The sequence below is a fragment of the Schistocerca serialis genome, chromosome 10, assembly GCF_023864345.2.
Source record: "Schistocerca serialis cubense isolate TAMUIC-IGC-003099 chromosome 10, iqSchSeri2.2, whole genome shotgun sequence".
In the NCBI taxonomy this organism is placed as follows: Eukaryota; Metazoa; Arthropoda; class Insecta; order Orthoptera; family Acrididae; genus Schistocerca; species Schistocerca serialis.
In genome coordinates, this window is record NC_064647.1 from 218836615 (window position 1) to 218857895 (window position 21281).

Sequence of the window (21281 nt, forward strand, 5' to 3'; positions counted from 1 at the left end):
CTCCCCATCGCACCCCCCTCAGATTTAGTTATAAGTTGGCACAGTGGATAGGCCTTGAAAAACTGAACACAGATCAATTGAGAAAACAGGAAGAAGTTGTGTGGAACTGAGAAAAAATAAGCAAAATATACAAACTGAGTAGTTCATGCCAAGATACGTAATATCAAGAACGCTTGGACCGCAGGAGCTCCGTGGTCTCGTGGTAACGTGAGCAGCTGTGGAACGAAAGGTCCTCGGTTCAAATCTTCAATCGAGTGAACATTTTAATTTTTTATTTTCAGTTTATGTGACAAACTCTTATGTTTTCATCACTTTTTTGGGAGTATTTATCACATCCACAAGAAAACCTAAATCGGGCAAGGTAGAAGAGTCTTTTTACCCATTCGCCAAGTGTACAAGTTAGGTCGGTCGACAACATATTCCTGTCATGTGACGCACATGCCGTCACCAGTGTCGTATAGAATATATCAGATGTGTTTTCCTGTGGAGGAATCGGTTGACCTATGACCTTGCGATCAAATGTTTTCCGTTCCCATTGGAGAGGCACGTCCTTTCGTCTACTAATCGCACGGTTTTGCGATGCGGTCGCGAAACACAGACACTAAACTTATTACAGTGAACAAAGACGTCAATGAACGAACGGACAGATAATAACTATGCAAAAATAAAGAAAGTGAAATTTTCACTTATGGGAAGACTTGAACCAAGGACTCTGACCTCTTCATCTGCAGCTGCTCACACTAGCACGAGACCACGGCGCTCCTAAACTCACGTACTCCTTGATGTTGCATATGTGACCCATGGACTACTCAGTTTGTATATTTTGCTTATTTTTTCACAGTTCCACGCAACTTCTTCCTGTTTTCTCAATTGATCTGTGTTCGGTTTATCAAGGCCTATCCACTGTGCCAAGTTATAACTAAATCTGAGGGGGGTGCGATGGGGAGGTTCCCTTGTTAGGAGGAAGTGCTGACGGTGTCGTGTGTCTCTGGGTCGGTCTGAGGCAGCAGAGTTGGACGTTAGAGCTGAGTTGTTTGTGACCTCGGGTTCCTATGTGAGAGCTGAGTTGGGCTGTTTAAGCCAAGTTGGTCTACCAAAGCCGCATTCGTCAGACACAGGAAATTGGCTGTTGGACGGAGTGGTGTGTGGGGCAAGTCGGTCGGTTGGTGGTGTCTGCCTTCCTCTCGTCCGCCAGCTAGCTCGGGCCTCCGGCTGTGGAAATGGGCAACACTGTGGTCGTTCGATCGTTGGTCAGTGACACCGCGACTCATCACGTTGTACGGACTGCCGCTTCACGTTGCTCGCAGCCTGGGTCGTCTGCTTCACCCTGGACCGATCTGCCGAATACGACATTCGATTGTCTAAAAATTACCATCTCAAGGCACCCCTTGCATCCACGCAGCGCTGACACCTTAAAAAAAATTACCATCTCAAGGCACCCCTTGCATCCACGCAGCGCTGACACCTTACACAAGATGAGTACTAAGCGTGGCTTCGTTTGACTACAGTAGGCTGAGAAGAGTGACCGTGTAGTCTCATTTCTACAAACTGTGGCCTTACGATCTAAATTGCAAATTTCACCGTAACTATTACATAGCTGGCTCTTTTCTTCATATTATTATTATCAAAAGCAAGCGATATTTTCCCAAAGTGTGGCCTTAGGATTTAAATTGCAACTTTCACCTTATCTTTTTCTTAACTGGCCCTTTTATTAATATTAATATTAAAACATGTTATATTTCTTTTAAAATGTGGTCTTAGGATTTAAATCGGAGTATTTATTTCTTTGATTTTAAGTTAAATTTTAACTTACCAATAAATTCTTATTTGCATGAAATAATAACCAGTTTAATTTTGGGCCTGGTTCCGATTGTCGGGTTCATTATTTAGTTTACATTTTGGAACTACATACAGGGTAGTCCATTGATGGTGACAGGGCCAAATATCTCACGAAATAAGCATCAAACTAAAAAACTACAAAGAACGAAACTCGTCTAGCTTGAAGTGGGAAACCAGATGGCGCTATGGTTGGCCCGCTAGATGGCGCTGCCATAGGTCAAACGGATATCAAATGCATTTTCTAAAATAGGATCCCGATTTTTATTATTACATATTCGTGTACTACGTAAAGAAATACGAATGTTTTAGTTGGACCACTTTTTTCGCTTTGCGATAGATGGCGCCGTAATAGTCGCAAACGTATAAGTAGTTGGTATCACGCAATATTCCGCCAGTGCGGAGGGTGTTTGCTTCGTGATACATTACCCGTGTTAAAAAGGATCGTATACCAAATGCGGTAAAGGTCGATATCGTGTTCGTGTATGGCTATTGTGATCAAAATGCACAACGGGCGTGTGCTATGTACGCTGCTTGGTATCCTGGACGACATCATCCATGTGTCCGTACCGTTCGCCGGATAGTTACGTTATTTAAGGCAACAGGAAGTGTTCAGCCACGTGTGAATCGTCAACCTCGACCTGCAACAAATGACGATGCCCAAGTAGGTGTTTTAGCTGCTGTCGCGGCTAATCCGCACATAAGTAGCAGACAAATTGCGCGAGAATTGGGACTCTCAAAAACGTCAATTTTGAGAATGCTACGTCAACACCCATTGCACCCGTACGATATTTCTATGCACCAGGAATTGCATGGCGACGACTTTGAATGTCGTGTACAGTTCTTCCACTGGGTGCAAGAGAAATTACGGGACGATGACAGATTTTTTGCACGCGCTCTATTTAGCGTCGAAGCGTCATTCACCAACAGCGGTAACGTAAACCGGCATAATATGTACTATTGGGCAACGGGAAATCCACGATGGCTGCGCCAAGTGGAACATCAGCGACCTTGGCGGGTTAATTTATGGTGCGGCATTATGGGAGAAAGGATAATTGGCCCCCATTTTATCTATGGCAATCTAAATGGTGTAATGTATGCTGATTTCCTACGTAATGTTCTACCGATGTTACTACAAGATGTTTCACTGCATGACAGAATGGCGATGTACTTCCAACATGATGGATGTCCGGCACATAGCTCGCGTGCGGTTGAAGCGGTATTGAATAGCATATTTCATGACAGGGTTGGATTGGTCGTCGAAGCACCATACCATGGCCCGCTCGTTCACCGGATCTGACGGCCCCGGATTTCTTTCAGTGGGGAAAGTTGAAGGATATTTGCTATCGTGATCCACCGACAACACCTGACAACATGCGTCAGCGCATTGCCAATGCATGTGCGAACATTACGGAAGACGAACTACTAGCTGTTGAGAGGAATGTCGTTACAAGTATTGCCAAATGCGTTGAGGTTCACGGACATCATTTTGAGCATTTATTGCATTAATGTGGTATTTACAGGTAATCACGCTGTAACTGCATACGTTCTCAGAAATGATAAGTTCACAAAGGTACATGTATCACATTAGAACAACCGAAATAAAATGTTCAAATGTACCAACGTTCTGTATTTTAATTTAAAAAACCTACCTGTTACCAACTGTTCGTCTAAAATTGTGAACCATATGTTTATGACTATTGCAGCGCCATCTATCACAAAGTGAAAAAAGTGGTCCAACTAATTCGTATTTCTTTACGTACTACATGAATATGTAATAAAAAATGGGGGTTCCTATTTCAAAAACGCAGTTGGTATCCGTTTGACATATGGCAGCGCCATCTAGCGGGTCAACCATAGCGCCATCTGGTTTCCCCCTTCAAGCTACACAAGTTTCGTTCTTTGTAGTTTTTTCGTTTGACTCTTATTTCGTGAGATATTTGACCCGGTCACGATCAATGGACAACCTGTATATATAAGTTATAAACATTTCTCGTCGCACGGGAATAGCCGAGCGGTCTGGGGCGCTGCAGTCATGGACTGTGAGGCTGGTTCCGGCGGAGGTTCGAGTCCTCCCTCGAGCATGGGTGTGTGTGTTTGTCCTTAGGATAATTAAGGTTAAGTAGTGTCTAAGCTTAGGGAGTGATGACCTTAGTAGTTTAGTCCCATAAGATTTTCACACACATCTGAACATTTGAACAAACATTTCTTCTGGTTGGCTTCTCTGTGATGTAATAATAGTTTAAAATTCTACTTACAGCTTCCATGGATGTTGTTCTACATCATGAGTTCCCAACATTCCTAAGACTGTTGTTAACTCTGTGTGAAAGCAGATAATAGATAGCATTTCCCTTCCGTCATCAACATTAGCCACTAACGGGATGAAAAAAATTTTCTTTGAACATCTTTATTTTTAAAGTGCAAAATATATTTAGTTTTTGTTAGTGTTTTATTAAATCACGAACTACTCAGTCAATCAGACAATCGGCACAACTTATCTGTAACACTCCTTTTTTAATGGTAGAAACCATCGCACAAAATACTTTTTAGTGAAGACAATTAGTTTCAACAGCGTTAGCTGTCATCGTCTGGTCTTAATCAGTTTTTGTAACGAAACATATTTGTTTTTATGCTTAACCTCATGCACAAGATGAGGTTCAGCGTAAAATGAGCATGAGATGAGGCTCGGCACAGGATATGGTTCAGCAGAAAATGAACATGAGCTTCGGCAAAGAATGAACACGTTTTACTACAAAAAATAGTTTAATACCTGAAGACGACCGTTACGACTGCTGAAACCGATTGTCTTGAATACAAAATATTCTGTGCGATCTTGGCTTTTGAATGGTTTTTAACAGTTAAAACACATCGCCCTTCAATACCTGGAGCAATTCTCAGTAAGCTATAAGCGCTAACTACGACTCCTTCTCACTTGTTACAAAACATTCTTCTGCCCAAAGTATGTGCACTATACTTACTGTTTGTAAATCAGTAAGTGTTTGTAAATCACTTAAACGCTGGGCTCCTTACCTCTGGAATAGCAGAAACTGGAAGACGTTTGTCCGCCTGTGGGTTGTGTCCAACCATTGCCACCAACAATGATAATGTACGAGGGGCGTTCAATAAGAAATGCAACACATTCTTCTCCGTTCGATAGCTGGCGGCGCAATACGTAGTCTTCCTGAAGTCGTCTTTTAAGGGAGGCTCGTTTCAAGCGCGTTCGATAGCTGGCGGCGCAATACGTAGTCTTCCTGAAGTCGTCTTTTAAGGGAGGCTCGTTTCAAGCGCAGAACTGTGAGTTTCTTTCGGCAAAAAACAAGAGCATCGCAGATATTCAGAGAGGCTTGCAGAATGTCTAGGGAGACCAGATAGTGAAGAAAAGCACGGTGAGAAATTCGGTCTGGCGTCTGTGTGAAAACGTCACTAAAGACAGTAGTGACGCAATCGTCCACCAGTTGAGGTACTCAGAGATGTATACCTGCTGGGTTCCTCACGGCCTATCGGAAACCATAAAGAGCAACGAAGGGACATCTGTGCGGGATTACTTGCTTTTTACCAGGCTGATCGTGACAATTGAGCCGTGGTAAAAATTGCTGTTTTGAAGAGCGCGCCGCAGCGCGTAGTGTGAAGCAGTGGGAATCGCAGCTTTGGTGTCTGCCTCTGGTGAGAAAGGGGAAAGGTTGCCTGTTCACTTGCATTTAAGGGGCTCTATGAGCTCGCCTGTGAGTCAGTCGGGTAAGTCTGGGTCAATCTCTCCTCCGCATTTGTTTAGCAGTTAGTGTCCGTCTGTCGTTCAGTAAGCTAGTATGTCTGTCGTTCGGATCAAACTTTAAAGCCGCCAAAATGAGAGTCTTTCTACTCCGCCATTAAGAGAACTCAGCTAGTGGTCGCCTAGTCAGGGCTTCGTTCCTACATCTGAGTGCGCGTTAGGCCGCCAGTCTGCTCGAGTTTGCTCAGGCAATGGTCATTGGCGGGTGGATCGATCGGTTGGTCGATGGCGCACTCAGGCACAAGATGACTTGTCCGTCTGGAGAGTCGGCGCATGTGAGGTCGCCACATGAATCCAGTGGGCCGCGGGGTATAGCGAGGGGTAGTGACTTCGCGGTCGACACGAGAGCAACAAGAGGAATCAATCCACGACATCAGTTTGGCCGGTGCGGGCTGCGACACCGTGGTGTAACTGGTTCTCCGAGCGCATCTGGGCCCCTTCAGTTACCATCTTGTGGAGCTTGGCTCGATCCTTTCCCGGTGCAGGGATGTCGTTTAGCCAGTGGGCGTGTTTCCTCTGCATGGTTGGGTCCGAGCCAGTATTTCCGCCGTATTGTGTCTGGAAGTGAGTGGGACACGCACCAGCAGGGCAGTCGCGACGGAGCAGCAGTTGCGGACGGAGCAGCGGGCAGTCGGTCGGTTGGTGTGGACCGGGAGAGATGGGAGATCGCCGCGGCTTCCTGCGTCCGTTGAAGCGGCTGACAGCGGACGATTCGGGAGAGCGATTTGGGGTGCTGCGCCAGGTCTTCTCGAGAAATCGCAGTTTATTAGAAGTTAAGTGATTGGTGATATGTTGTGTGATTTACTCTTGTAAATTCTACTTGTTTTCTTGGTCAGTCTCTCGTCCTCCGCTTGCTCGTCTGTCTCTCGTCCGCATTTGTTAGATAGTTAGTGTCTGTGTGTCGTTCGGAGCTGCCTCTGTCATGTTTGTCTGGTTTGGTGTGTTAACGAATTTATTGCTTGGATTGTAACGGCCTAATACCTGAAATATGTTTCGACCTTGCCTATGATCTTGAGAGGCGGCGGTATCTGTGTACTGTAGAGCATCTTGTTTGGCCAACCGTGGATAATTTTATATAAGATTGCCTTTCATGGGCATTTATTTAAATGATCATTTTAGTATATAAAGTTGCCATCCTTTCACCGTAAGACCTTTCTTAGAAGTTAAAATCAAGTTGCACCTTCGGTGGCAAAGTTATTATTTTAATTTTTAGTGTTTTGTACCATTTCGATCCCTCCTACGGGGGTGCATAGTTTGTGTGATTGTGTGAATTGTTAAAGCTTTTAGTTTAAAGTAATCTGGTGTGTTGGAGACTTTCACCAGTGTAGTCTTTCAGAAGCTGTTGTGAGCGGTCGTGAATACGTCCGTGTTAAAAGGGAGCGGCAAGGTTCCCAGCCCGAAAACTCGTACAGTCAAAAATTTGTTTCTTTCTGCCTCTGAATAAATCGTAACTTGATATTTAGAGGGTGCTTTGTGATTACAATTTTAAATCTGTTTCTTTTAAAAAAATGCTTTAGGCACACTTAAAGCGAATAAATTACCATTTGTTAAAAAGGAATATGCTTATGATTTCATCAGTTACTTACTGGCAACTACTTCCACGCTCACATAGTGTGATTAAATGTGTTAATGTTCCTGATGAATCGCTAGTGAATAAAATAAATTCCTAAGAATATTTTTTGAAAATAAATCACGGTTCAACAATGTTTCGTCGAACATCGTCTCAAGCGATGAAACAGGGGCTCATGACTTTGAACCAGAAAGAAAAGGTCAATTCATGGAGTAGCCCCACATCATCTCCCCTCCGAAGAAAAAGTTCAAAGCCGCATCCTGAGTCGGTAAAGTAATGGCGACGGTCTTCTCAGACTTGAAGGGGTTATTCTGTTTGGTGCGATCGCTCATGGTGCAACGATCGGGGTGAAGTGTATAGTGCTATCCTCAATAGATCGAAAAAACGATTTCAGCGTGTTCATCGCCACATAAATACAAACGAACTTTTCTTTATATATGACGGTAGTATCCGTTCCCGAAACGACAGTTACCGTGGATGACCATGCAGCTTTGCTAGAAATGAAATGATAATTAAATGGACACCCTAGCTGCAAACAGGTGTTGATGTACTTCATTGGGGACAAGTTGAAAATGTGTGCCCCGACCGGGACTCGAACCCGGGATCTCCTGCTTACATGGCAGACGCTCTATCCATATGAGCCACCGCGGGCACAGAGGATAGTGCGTCTGCAGAGACTTATCCTTTGCACTCTCCCCGTGAGATCCACATTCCCAACATGTCCACACCACTACATTCGTAGTGCGCCTAATAGATGTTTGCCCATCATACTCATTACTCGTGGCAGATTAATCTACCAAGTCCTGTACGAGTTCGGGCACAGCGTTGCGTTCGCACACAAAGGTCAATGGCCGGGAAGACATATTTTAACTATATATGACGGTAGTATCCGTTCCCGAAAGGATAGTTACCGTGGATGACCATGCAGCTTTGCTAAAAATGAAATGATAAGTAAATGGACACCCTAGGTGCAAACAGGCGTTGATGTACTTCATTGGGGACATGTTGAAAATGTGTGCCCCGACCGACCCGGGTTCGAGTCCCGGTCGGGGCACACATTTAAAACATGTCCCCAATGAAGTACATCAACGCCTGTTTGCTCCTAGGGTGTCCATTTAATTATCATTTCAGAACTTTTCTTTCTCCGCGAAAGTGCAAGGGGTTGGGGTTGGGTTGTTTTGGGGGAAGAGACCAAACAGCGAGGTCATCGGTCTCATCGGATTAGGGAAGGACGGGGAAGGAAGTCGGCCGTGCCCTTTCAAAGGAACCATCCCAGCATTTGCCTGGAGCGATTTAGGGAAATCACGGAAAACCTAAATCAGGATGGCCGGACGCGGGATTGAAAGTGCAAGGCCTCGCGGAAGTCTGCGCACCCAAGAGAAGCTGACAAAACTTCATTGGACTGTTCTTCCTCACCCACCCTCGCACCTTCCGACTTCCATCTGTTTGCTACAACCAAGGATGCTCTCAGCGGGAATCAGTACGTGAATGACGTGGCGGTTACTGATGCACCAAGACGTTGGCACCGACGGAGATCTGCGGAGCGGTGCCTGGTGGACATACAGGCACTCGCAGTGAGTTGGCGTAAGGCCGTCCTACTGAGAGGACATTACTTTGAAAAATAGGATTTTGTAGCCAAGACGAGTGGGGAACTGTATGGTGTATTGGACTCCTGAACAAAACCAACCAGTTTTCAGAAAACTTTAGTTATTCAGCGCTATACGTAATAGTACTGAGTGTATCCATTAAGTAGTTATTGCTGTGCTAACATTTCTTTTATTGCTGTGAAATCAATAACCAAACAATTTATGATCCATTTCGGGAACTACCTACAACTCGAAGAACGGATTTTCATGAGACATCTAAGCATATATGACATATACGTCTCAGTTTTACTGTTATCTATGTCCTGTGTTTTCTGTGTAGTGGAGGGATTATGTGACGAAGATGTTGTTCGTATACTGTTTTCGTTTCACCGCTATAACTTCCATCATATTGTTAAAAAAATTCGTTCCGTAATTCAAACATTATGGACCCTTTTTGTTTTTACCCCTTAGAAAACGTAATTTTACCCCTCAGGGTGTAGTTTACCGACTTCACAGCACTATGAACTGAATACTCGTTTTGATGCTATATTTTGGTTGTTATTGCCCACTGTGGAATGTTATTTCCAAAGATCTAATTTGACTGTCAACTAATGAAAGTAATTTTGTTATGTCTGTTATCTGTGAGTAGCAAACTATCCTTTTCATTATTGTTGCATTCCATTACGAATTTTCCATTGCATGTATATACGGAGACCGCCCCAACATGTGTAAGTTACGATTTTTTATTGATACAAAAAAATCATACCAAAACAAGTAGAATTTCACTTACAAACACACACACACACACACACACACACACACACACACACACACGCACACGCACACACACAAACACAAACACAAACACACACACACACACGCACGCACACACATAACACAAATAGATGACGGGTATTGCAATACTAACTAAATAGCTGACAATATTCGATCTCTGTCAATAACATTTGATAGTCAGTCCGCAGCTCGTGGTCGTGCGGTAGCGTTCTCGCTTCCCACGCCCGGGTTCCCGGGTTCGATTCCCGGCGGGGTCAGGGATTTTCTCTGCCTCGTGATGACTGGGTGTTGTGCGATGTCCTTAGGTTAGTTGGGTTTAAGTAGTTCTAAGTTCTAGGGGACTGATGACCATAGATATTAAGTCCCATAGTGCTCAGAGCCATTTGAACCACTTTGATAGTGAGCAACATCAACCAAAATACACCATCGAAACAAGTGTCTAGTTCCAAGTGCTGTCAATATGACAAAAAAAATTTGAAATAGTAATCACAAGAAGAAGTACAGCGCCAAAAATGGAACAAAAACACTACAAATAGAACAACATCCTTGGAAGCTGTAAGTAGAATTTGAAATTATTACTACATCATAGAAAAGTAAACCAGAAGAAATGTTCATAATCTATACATAAAGCGTCCCAAAATGTAAAGTAAATAATATAAACGAAAATGTGTACGTATTCCACGTCACTGAAGATGCGTTACAAAGAACAAAGACGATACGCATATGGCACGAAAATTGTGTTCCATTCAGTTGTAATTAGACGTTCAAAAAGTAAAAATTATAAATATACCGTAACATTACACGCAGCGGAGGACGACAGGACTACAAAAGTTGAGCGAATTACGAGTGTACTGAATATCGGACCAAGTGTACAGCTAGAATGAATAGTTTCCAGCATTTCTCAACCGGCAGAAATCTTCAGATGTAAACAGTGAACAGTCCAATATCCTTGACATCCACTTGTTCTTGAATCATAGGATATAGTCTTATTTCAAACATAATGAGGGTGGGAGATCCGTAATGACCTCGTTGTCGACAGGACGTTTAACACTAGTCTATGATGGAAGCTGAGGAAATAAATTGAAATTTGTGCCGCGGCCGGGACTCGAACCCGGTATTCTTGCTTTCTAGGTAGAGATGCTCATCAGTACTCCATCGTGGTCAACATGACTGCACGACCTACCTAACTCCACTGCACTCCCTTATTTTCAGCTCATTTTCTCCGTAAATCGTCAATGTTGCCATGGCTCTCCGACATTGGAATTGCACCCCAGCGTTGGATGTAAGGTGATCTTATAGGTCTTACAATTAAATTTTCCCCAATTCTGAAGAGCCTTGGCAACAGTGACGATTTAGGGGGAAAATAAGCTGAAGATAAGAACTGAAGTTTGTTTTGGGGACTGGACGTGGTTTGTCCATGTAGCACTGTTGGCCATAGGGCTGCGGGGCTGTAATGGTCAGCATTTCTGTCTAGTAACCAAGGAGACCCGCGTTCGAGTCGCGGCTCTGGCAAAAATTTTAATTCATTTCTTCCACCATCATCGTCGCTAAAGATGAGACTTAAATGTCTCGGGGAAAATTTAATTATAATTAAATACCTTGAACAGAACGGCCTGTCCCATCCTAACCAGAATGGACTTTAAAAATGCTGAACGCAAGCCGCTCTTTCTTGTATGACACCTCACGTGACATCCTCCCTGCGGGCTTCCAACTTCAGAATATGTGGGTTGGGTGACGACCACATGGTTCTTTAACTAAGTTTGACGTTGCTTCTACTAACTTGTGTCGGGCTTCTGCTACGTACTTGTCTGTCAGACTCCCATGCCTAACTCTTGGTTTTCGACCAAAACAATATTAACTTAAGAGGCTCGAGACTGTCTTTTTCTCTTCGTTCTAGCCTAAGCGATCATTCGAAGTCAATTTCTCTAGGCTGGAAACCCTGATTAAAAATCTTCCAAGCCTGATGACGATAAAGTGGCAGCCCCACCATCAGATTGTCCTCGCATAGGGCCCGTACCTCCATCAAATAAGACATTTTTTACTAAAAGGCTTCTTAAAAAATAAGCCAGAAGGGGAACAGCTGAGACAACTGGTCAAGAAAGAGTATAAAGAGTTCGGAATGTGCGACAAACTAGGGAACATGGGTTGGCTAATAACCAAACAGAACTTCTTAAGGAATCAGAGAAGAGAAAATCTAAAATAGCAGTTCAACAGAAACGGAAAAGTAACTCAAAGTAACTCCACTTTATGTCCACGTATAGTAGACTACATCTTGATTTACAGTAGACCGTATCAATAGGAGTGTCCACTTCGCATTCATGATGACCCCAGAGAAAAAGATCAGCGTCAACGAGTTCAGGTGATCGTGGGCGACATTGTACAGCAGCTGCTTGACTTATGCGACTCTGAACCACATGGCACGTTAGATGTCTCGACTTAGTAACGAAATGTGCCAGTCCTCCAGCATACATGTAGCACATTCCCCTCACTCCATGGGAAATATTTGAGCCTATTTAGATGGAAATTTAATCGAAAATTTTACTATGTCAATACAATTGTAATGACTAGAACAGAGTTTCTTACTGAAATCTATAGCAGCTCGCGACCACACATTTCTAATCTCGCGGACGCCTCACTTTATGTTCCGTGTTTATATGGAGCGTTTTCCGTCATATTATCGTTTACTTTCACCCCTGTCGGTTTTCGCTATGAATTGTGGCACCCCACAGCAGAAAAAGTGTTTGGCATCTGCACCAGGTCGGATAAAAGGACGGTGCCAGGTTTCAGAGGCGGGTTGCTGTATTGGTTACTGGTGGTTCGAACAAAAAGCCAGCATTAAGGGGCTCCGGAAAGGCTCAAAATCATGAAAAGTTCAATATTTACTTTTTTGCGTTTTCTGAATCTGCAGACTATTACCTTATAATAGATATATAATTTATTCAATTCCGAAGACTACAACGATTTTTAAATTTTTTTCGAAATGTGTTCTACATGGGCGTGACCCACTGTGGCGCTGTTAAACTGCTGCCAAATGGTGTTATTATTAACGTCCGTGTTCATCAGGTACATTTTAGTGATGTGAGATAAAGTACGTGTTGTGGCTAACCTGTGATGGTTCAATATGTATCGCTGGTGTGATTGTCGATTGTTTCATGTTTATTTACTCTGTCGTTATCTCGAAAATATTCGTAATTAATTCTGTTTCTTGAGTCTCTGTTTTGTTGAAGTATAATAATGAGTAAAAGTAAAGTTATTAGAAATCCTCTGAAGGCTTTTAAGAAAAGGAGAAATGTTGGAAAGCCAAAGGTATGTGTTATTACTGTAAACAATAAAGACGATAACCAAGTGAGTGAACCCAACCTCTCAAGTACACCTGCCCATAGCAGTCAAAGTGGGAAAGAAAATACTTCACAGAAGAAGCTTGGTTCAATGAGTGAAAACTATGAATGTTTTATGGGCGAATCGGATGTGAATGAAATATTTGATATGTCGGTTCTCAAAGGAATTTTTTCAAACTGTGTAAGATGTATTCATTGTAGTGAAGTTGGTCTGGAACTCTCCATAATAAACCACGTAGTACTTGCTAGTGAAATACAACTGAAATGTGATAAGTGTTCATACATGACCACCTTTTGGAACTGAGGAAAATGGTAGCAAAATCTACGAACACAACAACGAGCGATGCTTGCTTTAGACAAGGAACGCCTTCGGGCTGCAGACAGGGCTGTAAAGAGTCTAGAAATACAAGCAAGAGTAAACAGGAGGACGAACAAGAGGAAGCTGGAGGAGGAGTTTGCAGAGGATGAAGATAATCCATCCTATGGACCTGGAATGCACTAAAAAGTTAATCCAGTCTTTGTCGCTCGATTCCCAAAACTTTTATTTTCTCATACTAATTACATGTTTTCTAAGGATCTTCCAAACATATTTGTTTCAAATTTTCAGTAAATGTTATACAATACCTTCTGCATAATTTAATACAGTCTTTTTCCAAAAAACTATATTTTAGAATATATAAATAAAAAATTGCAAAAAAATGTTGTGAATTTTCATTACAATTGAAAAAAAATCATCTTTAATAACTGAACTAAAATTTTGTAAAATCCTTGTTTTAAGTTGTAGCCCATATTCCAATAAATAATCTGTAAAAAGTTCAACTTCCTACCTCAAATACTTTGTGAGGAAAGATGTAATTTATAAGCGTTATTTTAACATTGCAAGTATAGGGCGTTCCGGAGCCCCTTAAGGGTATTCTTCGGGAACTTAAACGGCAAGGAAGGCGACGTTCCTTTCGAGGAGCACTATCGAGAAAATTCAGAGAACCGGCGCTTGAGGCTGACTGTAGAACGACGCAGCTGCTGCCAACGTGCATTTCGCAAAAGAAGCACAAAGATAAAGTTAGTGAGATGAGGGCTGTACGGAGGTACCTCGCCGCTATTTGTGAGTGAAACAGCAAAAGAAGTGACTAGTAGCCGTAATCTGATGGCTTGCACAATATGTACATGGCTTGGATAAAAAGTAGTGGCAATACGTTCTTAATTCATACCAGACTTTACTGACAGACCTTTACGGTGTTATATGCCCGCAATATAATTGCCGGTCATCTCTGTCACCTTCCCCTACACATATGGGAGGGTCGCACGCAGTCAACTCATCCACCTCTGCCGAGGTTTCGCGTGGACCACCCTAAAGAACAGATGATGTTTTCTTCTGTGATGTAGGGCGTTCCACGGGCATTTTGGAGAAACAGGTCGTTATAGCACAGTCTTGCATCGGTTGAACACAGTAGGTGTTACAGTAGCTCCCATCCCACGCACGCAGACATTCATCATGTGACATCGTGCACTCTCGTGAAGGATTGTGGGATGTCGGAAAGAAACATTTTTGTGCGCTCCGACCACGTTCCATTTCAATCTTGGTCCACTCACGTTGTTCATGTTTTCTAAAAACACTACTGGCCATTAAAATTGCTACACCAAGAAGAAATGCAGATGATAAACGGGTATTCATTGGACAAATATATTACACTACAACTGACGTGTGATTACATTTCCAAGCAACTTGGTTGCATAGGTCCTGAGAAATCAGTACTCAGAACAAGCACCTCCAGCCGTAATAACGGCCTTGATACGCCCGGGCAATGAGTCAAACAGAGCTTGGATGGCGTGTACAGGTACACCTGCAAATGCATCTTCAACACGATACCACAGTTCATCCAGAGTAGTGACTGGCGTATTGTGACGAGCCAGTTGCTCGCCAACCTTGACCAGACGTTTTAAATTGGTGAGAGATCTGGAGAATGTGCTGGACAGGGCAGCAATGAACATTTTCTCTATCCAGAAAGGCCCGTACAGGACCTGCAACATGCGGTCGTGCATTATCCTGCTGAAATGTAGGGTTTCGCAGGGACCGAATGAAGGGTAGAGCCACGGGTCGTAACACATCTGAAATGTAACGTCTACTGTTCAATGAGAACAAAAGGTGACCGAGACGTGTAACCAATGGCACCCCATACCATCATGCCGGGTGATACGCCAGTATGGCGATGACGAATACACGCTTCCAATGTGCGTTCACCGTGATGTCACCAAACAGGGATGCGACCATCATGATGCTGTAAACAGAACCTGGATTCATCCGAAAAACTGACGTTTTGCCATTCGTGCACCCAGGTTCGTCGTTGAGTACACCATCGCAGGCGCTCCTGTCTGTGATGCAGCGTCAAGGGTAACCGCAGCCATGGTCTCCGAGTTGATAGTCCATGCTGCTGCAAACGTCGTCGAACTGTTCGTGCAGATGGTTGTCGTCTTGCAAACGTCCCCATCTGTTGACTCAGGGATCGAGACGTGGCTGCACGATCCGTTACAGCCACGCGGATAAGATGCCTGTCATCTCGACTGCTAGTGATACGAGGCCGTTGGGATCCAGCACGGCGTCCCGTTTACCCTCCTGAACCCAACGATTCCATATTCTGCTAACAGTCACTGGATCTCGACCAACGCGAGCAGCAATGTCGCGATACGATAAACCGCAATCGCGATAGGCTACAATCCAACCTTCATCAAAGTCGGAAACATGAAGGTACGCATTTCTCCTCCTTACACGAGGCATCACAACAACGTTTCACCAGGCAACGCCGGTCAACTGCTGTTTGTGTATGAGAAATCGGTTGGAAACTTTCCTCATGTCAGCACGTTGTAGGTGTCGCCACCGGCGCCAACCTTGTGTGAATGCTCTGAAAAGCTAATCATTTGCATATCACAGCATCTTCTTCCTGTCGGTTAAATTTCTCATCTGTAGCACGTCATCTTCGTGGTGTGGCAATTTTAACGGCCGGTAGTGTATTCTGTTTGGGTCCTGGACCTGGCCTCCCGTACTTTCGGACAGTACACGCAACAACGAAATCAAATACAATCGTCGCCGCTCACTGCGATACTTCAACTCACCTCCTGCTGTCAGGTGCAGACAACGGGCATGCCATGTGACTCACATCCGTCGTGTCATTGTAGCGTTGACTGTGATTTTTATCCAAGACATGTATGTATATGTAGATGCAGAAGTAAATTATTAGTAAAAGGAAGACTACCATTATTCATAATGGTTTTGTTGAGCGAGTACCTTCATTACGACATATTTACGGTGTACAGAAGCCAACACGATACAAACGTCTACAGGTGGGGGAAAGGTGCTTACGCACTTCGTGTTCTGTGGTGACAAGGACTTATACTGTTGTATGCAAAAGACTAGCTTCAAGAGGAACAAGCAAAGACGAACGTTAACAACTGAATCGCTAACATTATGTTATCCTTGATCAGGGTCGACACGGACACAACTCGCTTTCCTCTTCCGTCCGCCTGCCTATAGCACAAATCAAAATGTTGCAAGTGGCTCTGAGCACTAAGCGACTTAACTTCTGAGGTCATCAGTTGCCTAGAACTTAGAACTACTTAAACCTAACTAACCTAAGGACATCACGCGCATCCATGCCCGAGGCAGGACTCGAACCTGCGGCCGTAACGGTCGCGCGGTTCCAGAATGAAGCGCTTAGAACCGCTGGGCCACATCGACCGGCCCTATAGCACAATGCAACGCTCATAAATCACGTCACAACCACAGACCAAAATACACTCATGTTTAATATTTACACAAAATGGATTGGCACCTGCCGTGCAATGGAACTCCGTGACAGCGAGACAGTAAAATTAAGTATTCAGCGATCATACTTCTTTTTTAGGGTTCGCTTAACGAAGGTCACTTGTAGGACAATGAGTTGGTTATAAGATTCAAGGAAACTCCGACTTCAATAAGTCGTTTATTTCCTCAAGGTCTCAACACCTACCACACTGACAGAGAATAAATTTCTAAAGAAATGAACATAATGTCTCGTAATGTTGGCTGTGAAACTGTTCTACAACCAGCAGAGAGGCATCTAAAAATACTGAAAAAACAAACCTCTCTAGAATCCCAATTAAACCAAGAATGTGTGGGGAGGTGCCTCATCTATATGGAAAACTGCTTGAGAAACGCTAATAGATTTCCTAATCTGTGCAGCTCGCACATGCAAAGCAAACAGTTCCATGAACCATTAAGCAATATTGTTAATCACACAACCCACATTATGTAGCAAATCCCACACATTGCGAAACGCTGAGGAAGTGGATAGCGCTAATGGGAAATGCGACATTTATTCAAGTTCGGCAAAAGTTCGCCTGAGTCCACACTTGGACCAGGAGTTTGTCTCTTTTGTGTGTGTGGCAGGACCGCAAGTCTCTGTCCTCCTGCCGCAGGATGGCGAGTGCTCCAAATTATTCTCCTCTGAACCTACCTCCAGACTTTCTTTTTCTAAATGGAAGGGAGGATTCCCAGCCATTGCCAAGGGGGCCTGCTTTATTTATGCGAATGCAACGGGACTCCACAGTAAGTTCACTTTCGTGGTTTACAGGACAAAACGTGCAAGACATTTCTATCAGCTGTTAGCCGTGATCCAATCATTGGTCGAGTCCTCTGCGCCTAAGTGTGGTAGCGGGCAAGACTCATTTGATTGGATAACACGATCTGGAGGAAAAAGCAACGGATCTTCTCACAGCCGCTGAGTCCGCAGCCGACTGTTCGGCCGATCCCTCCCTCTCCCCATCAACACGTTATGCGAGTCGCTGACCCATCTGACTGTGTGGGCACACTCACACTGCATGGTGGACACCCCCTGTCTACACTGACAGATGGCGGTTAGTGGTCGGGCAAACAGGTAGTGGTCCACCAACAAACCGACACAACTGGACCACGAGCCTAACCGCTATAAAGTCGCCCATCCGAAGGTGAGTGGGTCGGGGCAGACCTACTCGGCAAGGGAATAAGCTGACTGGTAACCTTGCGCATGAGGGCGCCTACCACAGCTGCAGTGACCTGAGGATCCCTGTGACTGACGTTCTGTGGTGAAGCCAGGTCTGGGTCTGCTCGTTTCTTAATAAAAATAATTTCAAATATCTTCCTGAGTTAGCAAGTCTGATTTTTTTTTTCTCATAGCCAAGAAATGAGAAGAAAAATAAAAGCAGAAATATAATCAAATATTGCTCAGTGATATGGGACTGTCACGTCACACAATACCAACGAGTTCCAAGTGATATAAGCTACCTCGGTAAAGGATATATTGTTATGACCAACTGTCTGGGAACGAGCATCTCGAAAAATGGCGAAGCTAGACGGCTGTGGGAAAACCAGAAGAGAATTGAAGCATTTGAGATGCGGTACTACAGACGAATGTTGAAAATGGTGGACTTCGAGGGCTATCCACAAAGTACATTACGTTTTGGAATTTAAAATAAATTATCGGAATTTTTTTTTATTATATACAGATGAAAGTCACACATAAATACTACTTTTCTACATAGTTGCCATTTAAATTAAGGCACTTATGGTAGCGATGGACGAGCTTCGAAATTCCTTCGTCGTAAAATTCGGTCGCCTGCGCCTTCAACCACATGGTTAATCAGTAACCCGGTAGAAATACGATTTTTGTGGATTTCATGGAAAGAGGCACTACAATAAACTCTCAAAGGCATTGCCTAACTCTGCACAACCTCAGAAGAGAAATACAAAACAAGCGCAGGGGAAAGTTGGGTTCAAATATCTTGCTGATTCACAACGCCCGGGCCCACACGGCAAATGCCACTCGTGAAGTTCTCGAATCTTTCAAGTGGGAGTTGTTTCCTCATCCGCCGTACAGTCCCGACCTGACACCGAGCGACTTCCACTTCTTCCCAGCAATGAAGAAGTGGTTGGCTATGCAGCGTTTTGATGACGACGCACAGCTTCAAGAAAAGGTAACCACGTGGTTGAAGGCGCAGGCGGCAGAATTTTACGACGAAGGAATTTCCAAGCCCGTCCATCGCTACGATAAGTGCCTTAATTTAAATGGCAACTATGTAGAAAAGTAGTATTGAAGTGTGGCTTTCATCTGTGTATAATAAAAAAAAATTCCAATACTTTATTTATTTTTAATTCCAAAACGTAATGTACTTTGTGGATAGCCCTCGTATAAGATAAGGAATGAGGAGTTTCTGCGCAGAATCGTAGAGGGAAGGAATATGTGGGAAACACTGATAAGGCGAAGGGGCAGGATGATGGGAAATGGTAGAGGAAGACAGAAATGGTTCAAATGGCTCTGAGCGCTATGGGACAACTTCTAAGGTCATCAGTCCCCTAGAACTTAGAACTACTGAAACCTAACTAACCTAAGGACATCACACACATCCATACCCGAGGCAGGATTCGAACCTGCGACCGTAAAGGTCGCGCGGTTCCAGATTTTAGCGCCTAGGAAGACAGACATTGAAGTACATCCAGCATGTAACTGAGGACGTATGTTGCGACTGCTACACTGAGATGAAGAGGTTGACACAGGAGATCTGTGGAGAGTAGTACTTCAGTTGTCCGCAGACAGGCATAACGTACGACTCGTTATTACAAAATTGAGATTAGTGCCGTTCTATCTGGACTAGCTTATTGTTCAAACCAGTATTAGAGTTCCTTATTTTCACACAACTAATTTCAAACTACCAAGAGCAACCAGATAAGCACTGAAATGCACTTCACACATGTATTCTTCAAATCAAAGTTAGACACAATGCGCCGTGTATTTCCGTATCTATTCTTAACTGTTTCACTTCAAACCAATTTCTGCATTACACTGTACAGAACACTGGTCATGTGAAATATAAATACGCCAGGCAGTCCGATTTATAAGAGCAAGACTGGTGTTTAACAATACTCATTTTCTTTTGTTGCTCAGCAGTAGCAACGTCGCGAAGCTCTAGTGCCTGCGAATACTGCAAACCGTCGCCACACATTTTATGCAACAATCCTTTCCACACATCACCTACTTGTCGTTTCACCTGGCCGCTCCGCTATATTGTCCAACACATGATTTGTGTGAGGACCAGAATGACGTTACAACGGTTGTCATAGGCTAAACGTTAGATATTATATTTGCAATACACTTCTGATATGACGGTAAGAAAAAAAGTGGATGTCTGTTTTTGTTATCTTCACTCCCGTCGAACACTCTGTTGTCTCCCAAGGTTGTAGACTGCTGTGTCAGGCCCTACTGTATACAGCCGACCTCTCCAATAAGCAGCTGACTCCCTGACTCACAGCCATATGTCGACCACTCTCTCCAGCTGCTGTCTGCTGATTTGTGTACAAAGCTGCAGCAAGATAATTCCGTGCAGCAACGTATTCTTTTTCTACTGTATGACACAGCTCAAGTACCACAAAAAATAGCCATAAGAGCCACTTATGGTTGAGAGAGGAACCGAGTCGAAGCTGTAAAAGAGACGCATATCAATATGCGCTAAGAATTCGTTACCTTATGTGATTTCAAGAAGGTGCCCTCACATTGTATTCGACATTATAACGTGTATCCAGCAAAAGAAACGACCCAGAGGTTGTAAACTGAAAACCACTGAAGAGATCGTAATATCATTGCATGCAGAAGAAGGTGTGGTCCCTAAAAGAGCGTCGCGCGGGGTAGCCGTGTGGTCTCAGACGCCTTGTCACGATTCGCGCGGCTCCCCTGGCTGGAGGTTCGAGTCCTCCCTCGGCCATGATTGTGTGTGTAATCACTAGCGTAAGTTAGTTTAATTTGTGTGTAAGCCTAGGGACCGATGACCTCAGCAGTTGGATCCCACAGAATGCCTTACTACAAATTTCCAACAAATTTCCTAAAAGAACGCTGAGGTCCAAAACTCGCATCTAGAGAGACACGGGCGTAAATCCACGTGACGACAGGGTGAACTGTAGCACGCGTGGATCATCGACTGGGCTCATCACTCCTGAAAACAGAGAAATGGAAGCTTCAGAAAAGGGGCGATGTACTGCGTTTCGGATGTCGAAGCCCGGCGTCCTTCCACTATACGCGTCGTCATCTTGATTCGGTTCGAAGTGCCATGACACCTTGTCTCCAGCACTCGTGACAAGCACCCATTCCTTTCTTGGAATACTACTGCAAATGTTCTAGATAGAAAGACAGGGAGAGGAGAGAGAGAAAGAGAGAGAGAGAGAGAGAGAGAGAGAAGAGGATGCCGTTAGACCTGCTTCTTCTACTGCTTGAAGACTATGAGGTGTTTGTTGTTATGGTCAGTGCAGAGACTGGTTTGATGCCGCTCTCCATGCTACTCTATCCTGTGTAAGCTTCTTCATCTCCCAGTACCTACTGCAACCTACATCC

At 44.0% G+C, this 21281-nt stretch overlaps 1 non-coding gene across 1 annotated transcript; it reads right to left on the minus strand.

The window, feature by feature from the left end:
• Positions 1-7752: 7752 nt before the first annotated feature.
• On the minus strand, positions 7753-7827 carry Trnat-ugu (transfer RNA threonine (anticodon UGU)). Its single transcript has one exon. It is a non-coding gene; the product is annotated as a tRNA-Thr (tRNA).
• Between the last annotated feature and the right edge of the window lie 13454 nt (positions 7828-21281).